Source organism: Protopterus annectens, chromosome 2.part0 (assembly GCF_019279795.1).
Source record: "Protopterus annectens isolate FY-2018-M chromosome 2.part0, PAN1.0, whole genome shotgun sequence".
Classification (NCBI taxonomy): domain Eukaryota; kingdom Metazoa; phylum Chordata; order Ceratodontiformes; family Protopteridae; genus Protopterus; species Protopterus annectens.
Genome location: NC_056728.1, coordinates 1089479723 through 1089499636, shown reverse-complemented (window position 1 = coordinate 1089499636; position 19914 = coordinate 1089479723).

Here is a 19914-nt window from a genome sequence, read left to right as displayed (position 1 = left end):
TTGCATAAACCCACCACTGTATAGCTCTAAAAAGCCTAAATTGGTTAGAACTACCCCATCAACTAACATACATACAGCTTCTTAACACCAATAAAATTATTCAACATCCATCTGCCCTGTCCAGCACTAAATACTATTCTACACAACTGTGGTTTCCAATCAGTCATTATTATTCAGTAATCAAAAACCCCTCTTTTTTTTACAAACCTATCAAATCTGCTTGGCATGAGCTTTACTCATACCATGTTCCTAAGACCTGGAAGTCCTTACGTGTATCCATCAGCTCAATACCATCCTCCCAGACCTTTAAAACCATTCTTTTTTTTACTCAAATATTTTTTTATTACCAAACAAATGTCTTGTTAAATCACTTACATTGTATTCTAAATTCAGTTTAAATAACTATATACAATATGTACATTCAGCCTGACATAAGTTAAGAAACCAATATATTTATGAAACATAGATAATAGATCCAGTTATGTAATTATCAGAGAGAGACAGAGTCCATTTACAAAGTATCAATCAATAATAAAACTTTTCTCCAGGGATTATTGACTAACGGCTTTGGATAAATTCTGAGTTCTTTAGTTTTCATCTCCACCAATGCTGTTTTCTTCAGTAGAGATATAAAATCCTCCACAGTAGGCACTGTATTGAAGTTTCATTTCCTAGTTATATATTTCCTGGCAATTGCTAGTATTGTCCATTGTAAATACAAATTTGTTTTATTTAAGTAAAGACTTTCATTTGCATTTAATAAAATTAGAGCTTTAGATAAAGCAAAGGGTTCTGAAAATATAGCCTGCAGGAAATTATTAATATCACTCCAATAAGTTTTAATGGCAATACAATAATAAAATATATGAGACCAGCCAGCTCCAGATATCTGCTGGCATCTCCAGCATGATACATTTCTGGAGGAACTAATTTCTGCAATTTTATCAGGTGTTAGAAAACCTCTATGTAGAAACTTCCAATTAAATATTACCAGTAGTGTGGATTAGAAATTAGCGTAACAGAAAGTAAAATGTTTGATTTCTTTTCTGATGATAAATATAGATATTGTTCTTTAGTGATATATTGCCAATAAGTTGATTTGGGTATTGTTTTATAAGTTATTAATAAACTATGTCAAAGAGAAATGACATTCTTCATATTATGCTTATTATATATAATTAATGTTTATGTGTTATTTGCCTTTAAAACCATTCTGACAGACTTCCTACCCAACATCTGGCACTGTTCTTGCTCAACCCCAGAATAAACTATATAAATACGAACAAGTACCTATTCATACCTGACACTTCCTTACTCTTACCTCTTCCCTAACTTCCTTACTTCAATCTATTTCTCTATCCCGACTCTCTAAATATGCCATAAACTTGTTTTTTTCTCTCACTTCATATTGCAATTCCTTTTTGTATTATACTGACTTATCTCTATTTTCTCTATAAACTGGCTAAAATTTCTCTAAATTGTAAATCACTGTCATATAAACTGTATTTATTCTTTATCAGTGTTTTCACATTATGTTTAATTTGGTATAATTATTCAGACCAAAGATGTTTGCTTTCTTTTTGAAGATTGTACAATTATTGTTCTCAAAATGTTTTGCAGTACTTTGGTGCTTTTCTCCCCAGGCCTGCACTGACACCTACCTAGCTTGACTATCATGGTAATCAAATGTCAATAAATAAATAAATAAGAGGGAATTACTTTGGCAATGCAATACCTTATGGGCATGCTGTTGCACATAGTCAATCATGGAGGAAATCACATATGGAAGGCAGTGGGGGGGAGGGGTGACATTGCCAGGTCCTACATCTAAAATCGGGGTTGTTTATGTGACTATCTTAGAGTGAGAGATGATCAGTAGCAGTGACTTGGAATCTAAGCCACAGCAGAAGAAAGGTACAGACTTCCCTGTGGAATATAAAATTGCTAGTGGAGAGGTATGTTATAATGGTCAGCCAATGGCAGGAGAAGGTTCTCTAGATTTCCTCCACTGAATAAGTTATTCCATATTGTCTGTAAGCTGCTGGTAGGTCCCAAAGCTGTCACCTCCAATTCCAGTGGTATTGGCAGAGACAAAAGCACCAGCCTCTGATATGGTGCCCGCTGCAGCTGCTGTCACAGTTCTGTACTTTACCATGGCAGCCTGGGCCACAGATGGTATGAGTGGTGGTGGTGGTGGCGGTGGTACTACCTGTTGGGGGTTGACAGACCTTTCTGTAGCAATGGGTGCAGGTTTAGATACTGCTGCATATAACTGTAAAATAAATGGAAAGAAAAGTAATAGATAAAATAAGAATAGTGAGAAAGAGGCTGAAGGAAGGAAAGAGAAATACAGATACAATGAATAAGTGCAGTTCATAAGTATCTTTACTGTGATAATTTTATAAGGCCTATACTTAAAAGATCAAAACACACTCCTACCAAATGTCCAATGATGGCATAACATACGATCACAGGGTACTGAACCCACATTCATCATCATATGCAATCTAAAATGTAAAACCTTAACATGTTGAACTGCTAGTACAATCCGACTGGAGCCTGTTGTCATACACACACATAGTAATGGCATCAGACAGTGTAGATGGAAAAAGGCAGTATGTGAAAGAAATGTACACATACAATGAAAAAATGCAGTTTACACATATGTTTTCTTCACAACATTGAAAGTACTTGACTCAGAAGAACAACAAACACCCACCTCAAATTACCAGTGATGGCATAATAGACAGCTGGGGAGGGGGGAATTAAACCCACATCCATCATCAAGTGCCATTGGAAAGGCAAAGCTTTAGAGTGTTCAGTTATTTGTACAATCACACTGAAGGCTGCAGTCACACATTTGGTAATGCCATCAGGCAAAGTATACTAAGAAACTGTGTGACAGAAATGTACATATACTATGAAAAAATGCATCTTGTATGTCTGTTTCACTTACAGTGTTATTAAGTACTGTATTCAAAAGTGTAAGAGACACCCAATTTACCAGTGATGGCACAACAGACATTTGAGGGCGGAAGGGCTGAACACACAGTCATCAGCACAAGCAATCTGAAAGGCAAAGCCTTAACCTGTTGAGCTATTCATACAGTTCCACTGAAGAATATATGTGTACACACAGAGCAATAACATCAAACAGTCATGCTGCTAATTTTCAATTAATTAACTTGGCTGAGAAGATCCAGTACTGTACAAAACTTATACTGATTCAGACAACATCTATACTGTATCAACATTTAAAGGTACTGTATGAAGCAGGTGTACTCATTTCAAATGCTCTCTTAAGTGCTGTGTCCTCCTATGCAGCTGTGCATTCTGGGGTTATGGAGAGAGAAACAAGAGTGCGTGAGATATGTGGATGGCAGGCTTTGGCAAGTTGGATGTGTGGGCAAGATAAGGGTTACTTGCAATACATTTGAGGTGGTGCTGCTTTAACCTCATCTTCCCACTGGCCAAGGAGGTTGGGATGGGATTGCCATACACCACTGTTCTGGTGACAACATTGGTCAACTATGTGCAGGATACCAGCTGCATGTGTCACTGCCTATTCTAAATCATTCCAAGCCTCAGTCTTTTACTGAGGGCCCTCATAGCTCTCTTCTAGTAGTAGTTAGTGTGGAGGAAGTTATGTGAAGATTTTCGACTTCTTCAAACACTACCTCTTTGCCCTAAAAGGTGCACTCCCTTCTCCCCTCTGAGTGTATGTCTATGTGCTGGCAAATCACACAGAAACAAAACCAAGAACCAACAGGAAACTTTTCAAAATTCCAAAAAAATGCTGACAGTCCTGTACTCAAAAACTTTTATTCGTGGTTTCCCAAATAAAAGTTTTTGAGTACAGGACTGTCAGCGTTTTTTTGGAATTTGGATAAATCACACAGAAAGTTGAGAAATACTTGATTGACACCCACCCCATATTCGAGTGTACCAACAGGTCACAATGAGAGGTAGCTCATTTGTGTGACCCAAAATAGGACAGACTGTATTACAAGTTTGAAATTGCACTGTAGGGCTTGAAACATGACAGTCCTATCTCTTCTTATATGCCATGAATACATTTATTAATTCATTTATTTATTTTTGTTGACTGGGAATGTTCAACTAAGTATGACTCCTTTTTCAGCATAGGCTCAAGGAGAAAAGCTCCACATAAGTTCACAATTATGGCATGAAAGTTAATATAAAAAATGCATAAAAAAGTTAATAAAATTAAAAAAGTAAAAGTTAAAAAAATTAAAGACTAAAAATTATGATGCATATTACATAGGTGTCAGAGTAAAACAGAAATGCATAAATAGTTCAGATGCAAATATTTTAGTTCTCATTCTTGAAAAAGAATAAGTTTCTTGACATGGTAGTTTGGTGTTCAAGAAGGTGGTAGAAGGTGATATGAAGAGATAATTTTAAAGTGAAACAGAGGAGGAACTAGATAGTTAGAGAGTGGCATTTTGGAAGGTGGTTGAGAAGTAACAGAGTGGAGGGAGCAAAAGAATGAGAAGTGTGAGTGTAGGTCTGATGCGAGAGTTAGAGTGGGGCAAGGGCTGGTGTGATAAAGTGTGTATGTGAAGTGCATATATGGAGACACAGTGAGCAGGGTGAAGACAGAGTGGGTAGGGGAGACTGAGGGATACAGGGAGAAGTAAGGGAGGGAAGTAGGAAGATGATGTTAGAAGTTTGAAACAGGTTATTTCGTCTTAGAGAATTAAAGTAAAAATAAATGAAAGTTAACTGGGTTTGCCACAGTAGCACAGCCATGTATTGTTTAGGTGCTGTCTGAACTGTGATTTTGAAGAGATACATTATATGTTATTTGACTGAGTGAGGGATGGCATTTCAGATTTTAGACTATTATCACCAGCATTCTAATAAGACTTGGTAACTGTCAAGAGAGATTTGTTAGAAGATCATAAGTCTCTATTTCTAGAGTAGAATTAGATTGTATTTTGAAGGGCTCAACATTTATGTGGTGTGAAGTTTGTGGGCATTGATTAACTGGGTAAATGTTAAAAGTGGGGTAAGTTCTAGCCAGTCTGACTTTTTTTAGCGCAGTGCAGTGGTGTGCTCTGTATTGGGCATTTCTAGCAAATTTGGCAGTTTTGCTATAACATGCTTCTAGTTTAGATGTTTCACTTTTATTTAAGTTAGTAAAAATTGGGGAGGCAAAAGTAAAGTTGAAATCAGATAAGTTCTTGCTATTGACTGTCTAGTAGTATCAGTGAAGTACGGCTTTATCCTATAGAGGGACCCAAGTTTCATGTGCGTTTTTCGATCAGTTGAGATAGTTGTAGACCAGACTTGAGTTTTTCATCAATTAGAATGCCTAGTAGTTTTGTGATACTATTTCTATTTTTTGTATTGTTAATTGAGTAAATATTAAAGGAAGATGCTAATTTGGTATATTTTTGTGTGAAAATAGCATTAAATTAGTTTTCTTCACATCAAATAGTAGGTGGAAGTTGATAAACTAGGATTCAATAGCAGTGAAAGAGAGTTGTGTTATTTCTTGTAATTTTGGAAATGTGTGTGCAGAGCAGGTGAGTGTGGGATCACCGGCATATTGCACAATAGGTTGGCTGCTGTGTTTAGTTTATTTTAAAGATGTTAAATAGTTATGGTCCTAGGACAGATCCCTGTGGGACACCTGTGGTTACTGATAGAGGGGAAAGCTCCTGTTGTCATTTAACTACTTATCAACCAGTTAAGTAGCTGAGATGTCATGATAATGAAGAGTGACTAAGTCTGAGAGTGGATAGTTCAGTGAGGATTGTTTGATGAGAGACTGTATAAATGTTTTGGATAGCTCTATGAATAGGAAGGATGCTAGTTTGCCTTCATTTCTGTATTGGTGGATTGTACTGGTAAAACTAAGGAGGGTGTTTATGGTACTGTGATTGGGATGAAAGCTGTTTTGTGTATTTTTAAAAGGTTATTTTTGGTGAGGTGATTAATGAGTTGGATATGGATACATTTTTGAAGTATTTTGGATAAGGGAGATAGAATTGCTATGGGTCTGAATTTAGAAGTTTTGGTTGAGTTTCCTCCTTTATGTAGAGGAATGATGTATACGATTTTCCAAATGTCTGTGTGCATTTTTCTGTAATTGTGTGATTAATAGGTATAGAGACAGAAAAAGAAAGGGGATCAACTGCTAGTTTTAGGTATTATGCAGGTAGTTTGTCAGCTGCTAAGGTAGTTGGTTTGAGCATTCTGAGTTTGAATGCTTTGAAAAGAAAATGTCAGAATTGTTATCTAAGGGATCAAGGGATCTGAGGGGATTTTGTGCTTTATCTCTGAGTAGTGATAGAGTTAGTGAAATAGAAGCTGAATTGCTTTGCTATGCTGTCTATGTATATTGTTAGTGGTTTTTGGTGTTAGGGTGCTGGAGGAGTTTTTATATATATATATATATATATAGAGGACTAGATGATTTGGGGGTTGTTTTGGTGTTCTTGCAGTATGTTAGTGCAGCATGACTGTTTATCTTTTTTATGTATTTTTTTTCACAAGATTTCTAAGTTGCATAAAGTTTTGCAGAGATTCTTGAATTTTGTTTGCAAACCATTGTTTCCCTGCTTTCTCTTCTTTTATGACAACTGCCTGGTGTCTTTTGTTAGCCAAGGTGTGATATGGATTTTATCTTTTAATTCTAAGTGATGGTATTTCATTTAGAATGTTTAGAAGGTGTTATTAAAGTAGGATACTGCATTATCTAAGGGTGGTGTCTTTAGGGAATTCCAGTTGCAAAGGAATAGGGAAGAGATGAAGGTTTTTTGTCAAAGTTCCTCAAGTTACACACTTCATTAATGTTTATTTTTCTAGTTGGATAGAGCTGCTGTCTCAGCAGATATGTTTGGAGATGGTCACTGATACTACCAGGGAGGCATATAAAGAAACACAAAAATCAGCACCAGCACCTCCAATTTATTATAGTTACAGGGATCTGGTACCTCAGCAGTTCGCCTTCAAGGATCAAAGTAACAAAATTCTCAAGCACCATTTATACTTAAGCAAACAGCAGATAATAAGATCCAATTACATAAATACATAATTAAATTACATATTCAAAGAAACAGCATCATACTGAAATTTTTTTAGACATTTAAATAATTGTTTGTTTGTTTGTGTCTTTCGGCTTTTCCCGGTTAGTGGTCGCCACAGCGGAACTCCGGTCCACTAATGATTGGTAGTGGATTTTTACGTACTGGGTTACCAGATCTGATGCATAACCTTCAACGAAGGCACGCCCCATTCGTGTATGCCTCCACACAGAAGACGCTCTAGCTGAGAATTGAATGGGACAACATCTTGCTATGAGGCGACAACTCTACCACAGCACCGCAGTTCCTAGACATTTAAATAATACTTTGCCCAAATATTATAGTTGAATAAATACCTAACACTTATTATTCTCACAAATCTTAATAGCACAAATATTATACAAATTTACATCCTCAAATACACATACAAACATATACATATATATGTATATATGCACATATATATTTTTTTTTCTTAGAAAATGAAATACTAATTTCTTGGTTCAAACCTAAGGTAAATAAAATCTGATATTTAAAAATCATCCTAGTTTTTAATTCCAACAACTATGCAATAAAGTCGCCCCCTCTAGGTGAGAAGGGTTTAGCAAGTACACTAAAAAATAATCCAGAGTCAGAGCCACCATGTGATTCACAGCCAGATAAATTTCTGACCTTAGCACATACAGTGCAGTGACTACAATGAAACATCCCACATGGCAAATCAGTTGTAGTCTTTGATACAAAATCAAAATTCAACACCTCCATAAGATTTTTATCTCTAATAAATGAAAATGTAACAAGCTTAGGAAATAAATGACCAATATTTTCATCCTCAGCAATGTTGTTGTATCTTTCGGCTTTTCCCGGTTATCAGCAATATTCATTAATACTTCTGAAAATGGTGAAAACCTAGTAACAAAATATATCTTTTCACAAGCATTAGTAGAAGCAGAGGAAACAGAATCTTAAGGAGGTGTTGAATTTTGATTTTGTATCAAGGACTACAACTGATTTGCCATGCGGGACGTTTACTTGTGGTCATTGCAGTGTATGTGCTAAGGTCAGAAATTTATCTGGCTGTGTTATTAATGTGAAATCATTTGTCTCAAGATAATTTTTTAATTGTAACTCTGCTGGAGTTGTATATATCATAGGATGTAATTGTTCTAAATCAAGATGGTATATTGGTTAGACTAAGCGTATGGTTAAGATTCATATTCTTGAACATCTTAGGGATGTGAGGAATCATAATACTTTTAATTTCTGTGAATCACATGATGGCTCTGATATCATATGGATTATTTTTTAGTGTACTTGCTAAACCCTTCTCACCTAGAGGGGGCGACTTTATTGCAAAGTTGTTGGAATTAGAAACTAGGATGATTTTTAAATATCAGACTTAATTTTCCTTAGGTATGAACCAATAGTATTTAATTTTCTAAATTATATATATATATATATATTTGTATGTGTATTTGAGGATGTGAATTTGTATAATACTTGTGCTATTAAGATTTGTGAGAATAATAAGTGTTCAGTATTTATTCAAATATATTTTGGTAAAGTATTATTTAAATGTCTAAAAAATTTTTCAGTGTGATGCTGTTTCTTTAAATGTAATTTAATTGTGTCATTTAATTATGTAATTATGTAATTATCTGTTTGCTTAAGTATAAATGGTGCTTGAGAATTTTGTTACTTTGATCCTTGAAGGCGAACTGCCGAGGTACCAGATCGTTGTAACTATAATAAATTGGAGGTGCTGGTGCTGATTTTTGTGTTTCTTATTTGTCTGAAGGTGGGCGTTTGGAGTTTGTGTTTTGATTTAGGCATATAAAGAGACTGATGTTAGAGCTTTTGTTGGTTAGTATCCTGTCAAGAATAGATTGTTTATTTTTTGTCCGTTATGGTTGTAGTTTGGATTAATTGGGAGAAACCATGCAAGTCTATAGAGTTTGACAGGGTTTATAAAGTATGTGTAATACAAACTAGGTTGAAATCACCCATTATGATGGTTTCTTGGTGCATTTTTTAGAATATCTAATGGAGGATATCTTTTACAGTACTTATGATACTGCCTGGAGGAATGTAGATTCCAATGATGGTGATTGATTTATTGTTATTTATTTTAAGTTTTGTAAGAATAATTTTTGTATTGCTAAATTTTTAGGTTGAGTAAGTCAATGTCCAAATTATTTTATATACTATTGCTATCCCCTCCCAGACACATTTGTCTTTTTTGTCAAGTCTATGCATACTGTAGCCTGAAGGTAATATTTTATTGGCTTTTATTTCTGTTTTGAGCTAAGTTTCTCTTGTGATAACTATGTCAAGGGTGTATTGTGCAAGACAGGCATGGAATTCATGTTTCTTATTTGATATACTTCTGAGATTCATATTTAGGAGGAACAGATGTGCTCCTTTAGTAGGAATCTTTATTAGTGTGTGGAGAGTCAATTTATGTTTGTTTGTGTTCTTTTGATTGTCTGTTGGACCAGGGTTAGGATGTATGGCACCACTGAGTATGAGATGAGTTACCACATGTATTAAAAATTTTATTAATTTCAGCAGACGTTTATTCTTTGATATCATATCTTGGGCTGCAGATAGTGCTTTTAGACACTTGAGGGAGAATTGATCTATACAGGCAAATGAGTAGAGTTGGTGAGATATGTAGAAATTCATGGTCCTGGATTCATAGATTCCTAAAATGCTAAACCTACTGTAGCACTATCCTTCAGGATAGAAAGAGCACAGATATCTTTAACTACAACTTCTGTATCCAGTAAAAACAGACACCCAAGATCTGCTATTGTAAGATTTATCTCCACTCAAGACAAAGACCTTATTTTAAGAACTGCCTGGTCCCATGCTGCATTAAAAAATGGTGACCAAACTATCAGGTTTGACAATGAATTTTCACCCCATGTAATGTCCAAAAGAAGAGCATGTGTCCCTCTAATAAAACCATTAAAAAAGGAAGGAATCAAAGCACAACTCATATTCACAGCAATAATAAGACCATCCCTGCCAGAAGGAAAGAAAACTTTTGACTCTGTCAAAGAAGCATGCACATTTGTCCAAACAAAGAACCTTTTAATTTAACCTAAATGGATTCTTCAATGAACTTAAAAAGACAAGCTTCAAAAAATGAGTGGATTATTAAAGAAAAAAGAAACCCAGAGACAAATGATTATACATAACTTCAAATTTCATGCAAGTTTTTGTTTTCTCCCTTCTAAATAATGTGGAACCATACACAGAAGGCAATGCAACTTTTTTTCCTCTTATTATTTTTCCCACAACAATGCTAACTTTATAAATAATATATATTACACAAAATTCAAGTAAATCAAAATCTTATCCAACTGCAAACCACTATTTTATACTTTTATCTCTTTATCTGTTATTTATTTATTTATTTGTATCTTTGACACAGCATAGCATGAGTGAAATGGTATAAAATCACTTACTCATTTCACATCTTTATATATGTATATATATATATATATATATATATATATATATATATATATATATATATATATATCTTTCATATTCTATACTTATCGCTTCACGTATGTGCCTCCCCTATCTGTTTTTGTCCTAGTGTTATAGTATTTAATCACTGCAGGTGAGAGAAATGCATACTGTGTTACTGTTATGTAATTAAAAAGAAAGTGGTGACATTTTATTATTATATATATATATATATATATATATATATATATATATATATATATATATTTACTACTTAACTGAAATTCTGCAATGTGCTCCATTTAGCTAATATATCTTATAGCTGTGTATGGTTGGTAATTTGGAGACTTTATTTTAAATATTCATCATTTTAGAAGTTATGCGTAAAAGCTTCACTTCACTAGAAAATTCCCGCCTACTTACTTTTATGCTTAAAAGCTTCACTTCACTAGAAAATTCCCGCCTACTTACTTTTTTGATGGAATTTTGACAACTTTTGTGACAAGCACAAGCTTCTAATGGCTTCAGTTAGCTCACAAACTCACCATGAGAAACAGTCTGTGCTGTCTTCCAGGACGTAGGCATGACCTATGAACCTGTTTCTCTTCACTGAACCCTAACAGCCAGTCAGATTCAAGAATGATTGTTTGAACTGTATTTTCATTCATTTAGCAATTATTTTTTATCTAAAAGTCTTATAAGCATATGTTTTAATGTAAATAGTGATTTATTTAATCTGAAGTACATTTATATTTAAGTAAGAATTACAAATATGTTTCTGACAGGGACAGTTGAAATGCATCTTTTTTCCTGTTTGCTTTAATGACATTATAGTCCTGAATTTACTCATAGCAACAAATAATTATTAGGATTAATCAATTTATCTTAGTCTGTTTAGATAAAAAGAATTTTAAGAAATTGTATACAGCTGCACGTTCTTATTTCATGTATACATAGTATATTAAATTGAATTTCTCCTTTTGTATGTTTTTAATGCACATGCAGTTTCCCTTCTGCTTTCTATTAACCTGCAGTAGCTAGGAATTCCCACTAGATGTCATAAGAGGGTTAGTTTGTGGCTTCTATGACAGATATAGTAAGCCTGGATATAGTTTATCCATGCAGAAGGTTATTAAAATAAACCGCCGGATTCAGCAAACATCCATGCAGGAATAAGTTGACTAACTACTAAGTTAATAAACTGACACGGGTCTGTGTAAGAGTGCAGGGGTTGTGTTTGAGACCAGTGCTCTCACAATACACATGCCCCCTGTGCACTAGAATTGCTGTACGGCAATTTAAAATGAGTGAGAATGCTCTTTACACCCCCAACTCATCAGGCTAAGAAATCTAGACAAAGCCATAAGGGACAGTTGTCCCTACAAAACCATAAAATTGATAGAATGACAGGTTTAGCATAAGCACATAGCTCACACCTCCCAACCTGTAAGAGTAAGGAATCTGTACAAAGCCATAAGGGACAGTCGTCCCTACAAAGCCAGAAAGTTGCTAGAATAACAAGTTCAGCATTAGCATAGATATACTAAAGGTTACAAATTAAAAAACCCAACAAATAACATTTTTTTTAAGATATGCAATAAAGTTTAAGCATAGCTGCGTGGGTGTGCCCATTGCTTAGCTATGCTTAGGCCAGCTGAAATGGCAGGATAAGTTAAAAAGCAATAGACATCCAGCATAAGCATAAGTGCAATAGTGTAGTGGTTAAAGCGTACACCTTGCATGCAGTCATTCATGGTTTGAGTCTCACCAAAACCATTTCCATTCTGTATGTGTAAACATTGCAATTGTAATTTATTTGTATATTTAGGTAGGACGTCACTTATTTTTCTCAACCAGAGTAGGGTATTAGGCCCAGATGTCAGGTGTCAGTGTAATAAAGTAGTGAAACCCCCATATAAACACAAGTGCCCCATACAGTATAGTCACACAAGAATAAATTTATTATAGCACATTGGGGGATGTCAGGGAAGGTAAATAAATCTATATTATGTAATGAATGATGAATCAATCCCATACAGGTGTTAGACCAATATAATAAAACATAAGCAATGCTAAGCATTGCACAGCTATGTTGACAGGGTGTAAGCATTGTATACATATGAATACTAAGCAAGGATTTGCCCGTTGGTAAGCAGGGTTCCCAATACAAAGTGGAAGCCTGGGAAAGTCTCAACCGTGATCTCACCAGTGCCACTGGTATCCCTCGGACTGGTGAGCAGGTCCAGCACCACTATGCTGACTTGAAACGGAGGAAGAGGGAGATCTTGGAGCAGTGGGTCCAAGAAGCAAGAGAGAGGGGAGATGTCCAAGCAGTGTGTGAGTATTCATAGCAATAACTGTTTACCAAAGTCCAGCCTGTCTATGTGATGGATAGGTATGCATAAATGTTTCTCTGTTTTCATTACAGCTCCAGCTGAGCAGTCTGTGAACCAAGAAGCCCATGCCAGCAAGTTGCAAAGGCTGTGTTGTGAAGCTGGTGAGTATCAATCCTGCTTGTAGTAATACCAAATAAATATAAAGGAGTAAAATGTCACCTGGCAGTATAAAAAATGTGCATGGTTTCTACTGAGTAAACCAGACAATATGACAGTAATAGTCCCATATAGGTCCCATAAAGGTCATATTTAAATAAAAGTGTAACTACCAGGGAATAAAGTTCTAAATCCTGGACTAGTTGTGTTTACTCTCATATTGTATGACCTGATATGTTGCATTCACCAAGATCTGATACCCGAATAGTACTGTTGTGTTAACCACTGTTTCTCACACTGTACTACATAAAAATCTGTCTAGGAATGTCTGTATAAGATTGTTGTAATTACAAGGTCATTGACTGCACAACCAAGAGAGAATTAGACAGAAAAACACTGAAGGAGCAGACAGCAGTTTCTAAATAGCTCACTCTGATGAAACACAAATTGTACTTTTAGCAGACACAGTAATGGTTCGAATCCTGGGAGTGGTAGTAAGCTGTATGCATAATAATTTTAACTAGGAATACGGGAATATGTGTAGAAACAATCAGGTAGTGTTAACAAACATTCCCCCCACAGGTCTACCAGGTAAGAGAAGTAGAATGTAGCTATAAGATGGTTGACCTATACACTGTGTACAAACATACCACTGCCCAAACCAAGGCCATAGGGTATTGTAACAATACCTGTAGAGTAATGATTAGAGCAATGATCATTAAAGTTGTGAGTACTGCAAGGATATACAAGTTGTTAATTGACATCTCTCTCTCTCCCCCCACCATATCGACAACAATAATCTAAATACACAAATCAACCTACTGTTGGGACATATGTCCTATTGTTCAACAAATATTGAAATGTGTTTTTATTAATGTTCCATGTTGAAATACTATCATTGGTGGCCTGTTGCTATCAATGTAACCTGCATGCCATTTTAATGGCCACTGTGGTTTCATATATGCATGTTTTCTGTTTGCTATGCAACTGCTCCAAATCTGTTGTTTTGGGTTAATGGGAATATCTATGCATGCTTTTATAACTAATCCTGGATTGTGTTGACTATTACTAATCCACATATGTTCTAAAACTGCAACACTATAGCACGTTTGGGAAGTCCAGTCCCGGCGGACCCACCTCTCCCACCTCATCTGGCCATGGCACCGGGCCCCAGCATATCTGGGACCCACCCCGGGACCTCCTTGTCCACTTATCCTGCACTACCTTCAGGTGGAACTGCCTCAGGGGATGGGGCTCGCCCCCCTGGGGGCGGGCATGGACAGGATGCCGTCACCCGAAGCCAGGCCCAGGGACTAGTGCGTAGCAAGCTCCGAAAGGAGTTTGGAGATCTGCTAAGCCAGCTTGAGGGCCGTGTGGTGCAATTAGAGGGTCAGCCAGTGCCTCCTGCTCAGCCCCCAGCACAGCCAACTTCGGGGATGTGAATGTACAGTGATGACTGCCCATGAGTGGGGACCTCAGTCCCACTGTTTCCATTTGGGGGATCATGGGCTTCCAATTTCCAAACATCCCTCTCTGTTCAAGGTCTTTACCCCCCCACATGTGTCATATACCCCCACTGTATGCTGTCTTGTCTGTCTTCCTACCCAGCCTACCTCCCCAAATATACCTACTAGCCTTTCCCAACATCCCACTCTAACCTTAAAAAAAGGGTAATCTGTTCCCCCCCAAAAATTTCACCCCTTACATAGCTGTCTATTTCGCACTCATGTCCACTGGACATGTAATCTGGTTTAATTGGTGTCACAACACATTATTGTCATCCTCACCCTTCTCACAGGGGTTTGAGTGTGCAAATATACCTTCAAATTCAGTATATATGCACAGCTGTTGCTGTAGAAGAAATGGACAGCTGCGGACCTTCCCTACACCTGCCCTGCATATCCCTAGCTACTTTCCCTATTGTCTTTCCCTCTGCATGCTCCCTTTTTCACCACTTTCCTAGCACCCTCTTTTATTTCTTTTAAAGAAATTAGCACAGGGGTAAGCGGGAGTAAGCTCTTTTAAGCAGTAGTAAGTGGGATTAAGCCTGTTTACACGGTGCTAAGCAATACCTATACAGATTAAGCACTTTTAAGGCTAACTGTCTGTAAGCATATTTAACTAGAAGTTAGCATTGCTTATCGCCACGCCAACCTGCTTACAACTGTTTAAAAGTGCGTTAATCACTCTGTATCCAACAGCCCTTGTTCTGCCCAGCAACAAAATAATCAGCCCTTGCAAGTCTCACACCCAGGACCCTGCATACCATAGCCACAGCAATTTACTGCTAAGCCATCTGAGCCATAGGCGCCGGAACCATAGAGCGAGGGGGAGGGAACGCCCTCCCACTTTTACAGCTGTAAGAACTATAAGCAGACTCATGCGTGCATTGCATGCTAACATGGAATTCAAACATGAAAGTGCACGGAAATGGATTCCACATTAAGCTTCTGCTGCCAAAGACATGAAATTCAAACACACAAAAGTGTGTGGAAATGGGTTCCACATCAAGCCTCTGTTGCCAGAGATATAATAAGGAAATATTTTTTTCCCCTAGGCTCCATTTATGCGCTGGAAGGAAGCTCTTTCACAGTAAGGAGAGAGATTTTATGTGTTTTGGTTATGTGCTGGAAAGGAAGCTCCATTTTTGGTTATGCAGGCTTAGAGGTAGCTCCATTTTACTTGTTAAGCAGCTGAGTTTGACAGGTGGGGAAAAGGGTTAACGCAAATCACGTTGCTCACATTTTCAGGTGAATAATACCAATAGCTGAAACATGGCTCTCAAATGCTGCCCAGAATTTGCAACATTTGCTCTTCCCCCTAGCCCTCAAACTTCCATCTTCAACCAGGAAACTCATAGCATGTTTGCAATAAATTACTTTACATTTGTATATGCTTAACACAGAATGTATTCAGTTCCATTTCAGTGTGGAACAGAGAAAACACAGACTTAAAACTTGCAATGAAGGCCACTTACAAGGTGAATCTCCCATCATCTAATCTGAGTTGTTATGGCAAATAAAATAATGTTACAATAGCTAAATAATACCCTACAGAGAAAAAAAGTATGCTGATAGAAAGCTTGCCATTTTATTAGCTTTCTACCTGAATATGAGTAATATAAAAAAATCTCTTAATTTGGACATCCAGTCCTCATTACCTCTGGCATTATCCCCTACTCTTAAACGAAGAGGATCAGATTTTAATTGCTCCCAATTGCTTTGGCGCCGTCTACTTATCCGGAATACACAAACCCATCGGCTATGAATTTGCAGAAAAAATATGCTGTAAACACGAATACCAAATTTTACACTTCCACACCATCTTCTTACAGATGACCTTTATTTCATGAAGTTTCCTTAATACAAAAAAAAAAAACACAAATATCATCAGGTGTAATCAAACTACTCTTTCAACTGAAGTAACCCCACAACACTCTGCCTTAATCACATGACATACTCACACTCCATTGGCCAGCGCTATGCTTTATGCTATTGCGTATTGTTACTGTTCAACTTCTCTTTGGTTTTGTGAACGCATCTGTTTTGGGAAGCTTTCATTGGCATAACACAGAAGGTGCAGTTATGGTGGCTTCCGACAAACCTATTAAAGAGAAACTGTCTACTGTAACTGAGGATTTAAATGTACATTCCAGGTAAAACACGTTATAACCATATGTTTAAGTTGAAGAGTTGGCTTCCAGAGGAATGTGCATTGTGTTTTAGATTGGCATGTTTCAGAGTGTAGATTTGGCAAAGTTTGTCATAGTTCGCTAGTACAGCAAATTTGTGTTTCTGTGTTTTGTAGAAGTTTGAATGGGTGTTTCTTTGCTGTTCCCATCGTTTCAGATTTTAATATGATTGAAGTAACCGGAAAGTTTTAATGCATTAACGTACATCCTGCTGCATAAGATGCACATAAACACATACATAGTATATAGCAGTAGTGGCTTACTTTTGCTGTGTTTAACTGGAAAGTTGTTTACCGCACCATGCAAGTTTACAAAACTAATGTAAAGGGTGTTTATACTTGTGTGGCTGAGTGATAAGTAAATTATGTCTTAGACTTTATTGTTGCAGCATTTTTTAAAGAAAGGGAGTCATGATTTCACTTCAAAATGTTTGTGTTTGGTTGTGATTGTGTTATGTTATTGCAAATTACTGTCTACTCAGATTTGCCGTTGCAGTTTATAAATTTAGAATTGGTTGGTATTTGTAGTAATATGTAATTTACTTTGTTTAGGTTTGTCCTTGGAAAACAAAAAATGAAAGTGGATTTCGAATACAAATACAGTGCAATACTTTTGAGATGTGTAGCAGTAAAGGGGGAGGGGCAACAAAATGATCACCGTGCATAAGTATCTTGAACAGAATTTCTATTAAAATTCTCACCGCCATACCTCTCAACTGTTCCTGATTTTGACTCAGATTTTAGCTCTGACCCTCATAATTCCTGCTGTCACTGGTGACTTTTGGAAAAAAGATGGTGCATTGCTGTTAATAATTATAAACTTCTTTTACTTCAAAAATGTATATTAAGTCACATTTGATTTATTCTGTCAGTGCCTCAGGTTAATAGTGATATTTTAAAAGTGTCACTGATTCATTGAGATGTATGTACACCATTTTTAAAATTCTGAGGGGAAGCACCATTATGGCTGTGTGGCTTACTTATACATGTATACATATCTATACATATCTATATTATATATATGTATATATATATGTAAAATGCATATATATATATATATATATATATATATATATATATATATATATATATATATAAACATGTATATGTGTGTGTGTATATGTATGTATACATATATATATATATATATATATATATATATATATCTAGGTTCATAGGTAGGTACTAGGCTATTGGCCCAAGGGCCTACATAAGCCTAGTCAGCAAGGTACCATAGCTTACGCCACCCAAGAACGTTTTTTTTCCTGTGCCACTGTCCAGCAGAGACACAGAAGTGATCCCCAGGGTGTATTTCCTATTTCCCATCCACTCATCAAGATTTTTCTTGAAGAGTGCTAATGAAGAACTTTGCTTGACGTAGATGGGTAGCTTGTTCCAGAGTATAGGAAGTCTCTGGGACAGGAATCTATCCCTCCAGCATTTCCTGTTTACTGTGGTGACAAGGTTTAGATCCCTAGAGTGTGTAGCTTGGAGGGATTGGGATTTCTTTAGGTGTAGCATGTCCAACAGCTCTGGGTTTGATATAGCTTTATGTGTTAGGCAGAGATCACCTCGGAGTAGGCGATATGCTATGGAGTAAAGCTGGAGTTTTCTGAGGCGGTCAGTGTAGGGCATGTGTTTGAGGCCAGTAATCCTCTTTGTGAGGTACTTCTGTGGCCTTTCCAGCTGCTGCAGATGTCTTGTGAGGTACATTCCAAAGGGGATGTTGTACTCTATAATGGGTCTAATGAGTGACGAGTAGAGGGGAACAATGACCTCTTTTTTCCTGGATGAGAGCCCTTTTATGATGAGGTGTGCCATGTAGAAGGATATCCTGACTACTGTGGCGATGTGACTATCAAAGGAGAGACTACTGTCCACCTGGGTCCCAAGGTCTCTTATCACGCATTCGGTGTTAAGTAGATTGCTGCCCATGTGGTAGTTTATGGGTACAGAGTTTTTACCAAAGGGGATGACACTGCACATTTTGGCATTGAGCTTGAGGTCATGGCTCTGACACCAGGCATCTGTCTCAGTGAGGCCCTTCTGTAGGATGTCCACATCATTTGGGGACTTGACTATGGCTCCTAGTTTGCAGTCATCTACGAACTTCATCAGCCAGAGGCCTTCTGTGTTAGCCTGTACGTCAGAGAAGTAGATACCATACAGGAGAGGTCCCAGGATGGAACACTGTGGCACTCCACTTGTCACTGCCTTGAGGTCAGATTTGAAGTCTGCAACTTTTACAGTGTGGGTTCTGTCAGTGAGCCAGTTGGCAACCCATCTTGTGACGTAGGGATTTATACCTAATTTAGTGAGTTTAGCTATAATTCCAGAATGGGGGATGGTGTTGAAAGCCTTGGTGAGGTCAAGATAGGCTGTGTGAACCACCTTACCATCATCCACAGCTTTGGTGACTGCCTCAAAGAAGTTGATCAGGTTCAGGAGGCATGATCTGCCTTTCACAAACCCGAACTGGGTGGGATCCAGAGTTTGGAGGTTACCAGTGTCTTTGCTTATGAGTTCCATGATGATACGTTCCATGGCCTTGCAGACCAGGCTCATCAGGCTAATAGGTCGATAGTTCCCGAGATCAGTGGTGGCTCCCCCTTTGTAGAGTGGGATAACTGTTGCTGTGTGCCATTCAGTGGGCACAAAGCCTGATGCGAGGCTATTATTGAACATGATGCCTAAGTGGGGAGCCAGTTCATTCTGAAGTTCGTGTAAAACGCAGCCTGGGATGTGGTCCGGTCCCATGGATGCTGTGTTTTTGGCTTTAGAGAGTGCAGCTTTTACCTGCGTAGTTGTGATTACAGGCACTCTACATTCTTCCCTATTATGGGCCCTTTAGGGGGTGAGAGGCGGGTAAAGTTAGCACTGAACCTATCTGCCAGGATGTTGGCAATATCAGTTGGTTCTGTAATTTTCGTGCCTTTGTGCTGTAACTCAGAGCAGATCTGGGTGTTACCATCAAGATTCTTGACATAGCTATAGAATGCTTTGTGGTTGTCCTTGGATTTAGTGGTGATTTTGTTTTCGTAGCTAGCTTTGGAGGATCTTATAAGGGATCTCAGCTTCTTACTGAGGTTGACCAGGGAGCTCCTCCACTCATGGGATTTTACTCTCTTTTGCAACAGTTTCTTCCTTCTGTTGTACAGTTTGTTTATGGCAGGGGACCACCAGATTGGCTTCCTTTT